The sequence below is a fragment of the Schistocerca gregaria genome, chromosome 1 (assembly GCF_023897955.1).
Source record: "Schistocerca gregaria isolate iqSchGreg1 chromosome 1, iqSchGreg1.2, whole genome shotgun sequence".
NCBI classification, from domain to species: domain Eukaryota; kingdom Metazoa; phylum Arthropoda; class Insecta; order Orthoptera; family Acrididae; genus Schistocerca; species Schistocerca gregaria.
In genome coordinates this window covers 689,804,268-689,807,264 of record NC_064920.1, presented here as the reverse complement: position 1 = coordinate 689,807,264, position 2,997 = coordinate 689,804,268, and the positions used below count along the sequence as shown (strand labels likewise).

The 2,997-nt window shown below is 43.5% G+C and overlaps 1 non-coding gene across 1 annotated transcript; it reads right to left on the bottom strand.

Moving 5' to 3' along the window:
• Nucleotides 1–266: 266 nt before the first annotated feature.
• Nucleotides 267–339, bottom strand: Trnaa-agc (transfer RNA alanine (anticodon AGC)). Its single transcript has one exon. It is a non-coding gene; the product is annotated as a tRNA-Ala (tRNA).
• Nucleotides 340–2,997: the final 2,658 nt, after the last annotated feature.

Below are 2,997 nucleotides of genomic sequence, written 5' to 3'. Positions count from 1 at the left end.
ATACCAGATGATATCAAATCGCGGTGTGTTTCGTTCGCAGACTGGTTAAACAAAAAAATTTCGTATTTTTCTTTTGAACGTTTTACTGCAAAGCGAGATGTGAAAAGGAACACTAGTCACAAAATGATCGATAATGTTAAAAATTTACATGCAGAAAATTTCGTTATTGGTGCGTCTCATCCTATTTGATATGCGCTTCAATTTAATTAGTAACTCTTTTACTTTCGTATCACTTAGAGGCCCTTAACAGTACTTAAAATTACTACTGGAGGCGCCGGGTATCGATCCCGGTACCTCTCACATGCTAAGCGAGCGCTCTACCATCTGAGCTACGCCCCCAGACGTAACGGAAATGCTGGAGAGCGATATCTACTATGCCGTCAGTCTCTACTTTCACCGGTCCGTTTGGCGGTGACCTGGTCTGACGACAACGCGCTGCGCGGCTGAACTAGCGCGCGTGTCCCGAACCAGGTAATATTTGTAGTTTGTTCACAAGGAGCGGCACCAAATCTGGAGGGGGCGCGGGGAGCAGGAGAAGCAAGCTCCGCCCACCGACTTCCAGCACGCTGTCTGCCGAGGGTTGAGGGGCGGTGGTAGGGGAACAGACCGCGCTAGCACTACCCTTACGCTCACGTGTCAGTTCGTGCTCCATGCGGCGTCAAGAGCGACCCCTGCTGGCTGCTGTGCCGACTGTCAATTGTTAGGTATTGCGCGTCTACGAAAGTAAAAACTGAGTAAGAGGCAAAGCCGAAACTTACAGGATACGTGAAATCACACACGGTTGTGTGGATTATGGACCCAGGTGTAACACCATGCATCCGTTCCATTACACCAGCTGCTTAACTTAAACTTTGTTTTGTTGCAGCTTTGATCATGTAATGGATCATAGAAATTCTGTTTTGTTTGTTGCTCGCAAACCAGGCCCCACCAGTCTAAAAGGCTGCAGGCTGTCACATTATACCAGGGATCCTAACCTAAACAACAGTCGGTCCTACGCCTGGGGACCTCTCCTGGCAAGAGAAACATTACCAGGAATTCCTGCAATAGATAAGGGTATATCTCGGGAGAAGGCCATGAAAACGAAATTAGAGAGATTCGAACCCACACGTAGGCTTACGACCAATCGTTCTTCCAGCTAACCATACGCAAATGGAACAGGAAAAGGGGAAGTGACAGTGTTCCAGAAAGTAACCTCCGCCACACACCCTAATGTGCCTTATGGAGTACAGATGTAGGTGTAGTTGTAGATGAGACACACAAACACAATGACCATTTAAAGCAATTCAGTTAAAGGGGAAGACAGTTTAAAAGCAGCGTCGAACAGAAAATTTTGATATGAAATTTACATCTTTGCCCCAGGAGTTCCTTGTGACTTCCCAGTGATTAATTTGCAAATATTTCTAATTCTTCTCACGGTGATGAATCTTGTACCTGTGGACGTCCCTGCTCGTGTTGTCCGCTGAAAGAGCGGGCGGCGCAACTTTTTGTTTTTATATTGCTGCTCGCAACGTTCAGCGGCACTATCAATTGTTTTTCTACCTATTCTCCATGAAGTACTACCCCCTGCCCTTCCCCATGTTGTGGAAAGGGTATCTGGCGCTGTTCGTAAGGGCCACGAACCGCTTGGTCATTGATCAAGAGACGTATTAATTTGCGGTAAGCACAACAATTACTTTGTAATGGCAGCCCATACAAGGTTTTTGTATTAGACAGCTGAGGTTAGCAGCGGCAGGACGCAAAACAGCAGAACTACGGAGCCCTCGTTCCTTTGTGAACGGACTTTAGGTTCCTTGGCAATTCACAGATGTTGGCATTCTAAATGCACATCCTTTCTGTATTCTACTTCACGCCTTTCGTAATAGCACCGAATACGAAAGATGGGCACCATTTAAAAACAGGAAAGTGTAAAGAATGCATTGACGTAGTAGAATGCTCAAAGAAACTTTCCCAATGTACGTGACACTATGACTACTATAAAAGTAAACTGGGGTTTAGAATCATATTCCTTCAAGTTTGTAACAGTGTACAATGTTATGATATTGCCTGACAGATTAACATTGTGTGCCGAGAGGGAGCTGAAGCTAGCCCTAGGTCTTTTGCAGGCAACGCTCTTACCAACTGAGCTGTCCAGGCACAACTCAGTACACGCTCACCCGCTTTCACTTTTGGAGGCCAGTGATTGTGCACTGCTATGTCTGTGTACGGTGTACAGTTTTAAACTGGCTTTAAATAAAACGTGAGGAAATGACAGTAATTCACGCTCCTCAAGATAAAAATTCTTAGTGACTATGTTGTGCTCTTTTTGCTATACTTTTCACTACATTACTACACTTCAACAACATACAGGGATGAACGGTACGAACAATGGAAGCAGGTATGAGACGTTCATGAGCGAAATGCAGACCAAAGCCACGTAAGACGTCTTGAGATCGTTCTCCCTCAGTTTAGAGGCCATACAACGATGAAGTATTGTAATCAACGGTTACTCTACCGGCATTACATGCAAATCTTTCCGTATCTACAAAAAGTGAAACACAGAAATGGTTACATTAAGAAGATCTTAAAAGTGTGTAGCATAAGCAATTATGAAGACAACAGAAGAAACTGGTATCATTACACTACAATACTGATCGTCAGACAGTCTTCCAAAATAAAAGCTGTAAAGCAAGAGGGCGCAAAAATCGGGGCAGGTATAGTAAACAAAGGCTACTCTAACAGCAAAGTGTCTATATCCTGATGACTTCGCGCTGTTGACAGATGCCAATAACCATTTATGAAATGGTAAAGAATGAGGACGTAAACTAATAATTAACGGTTTAGTGATATGCGTCACATTGATATTTCCTATAAATCCACACCCATTTGTTTCCTAACAAATTCCCCAACTGTAAACAAATAGCAGTTTTAACATTTAGAAGAACTTTACAATTAAGGCATTAAAAGAGTTTTGGCATAAAATTCTTTTAGTTACTGCGTATCTACTAAAAAGCGATTCAA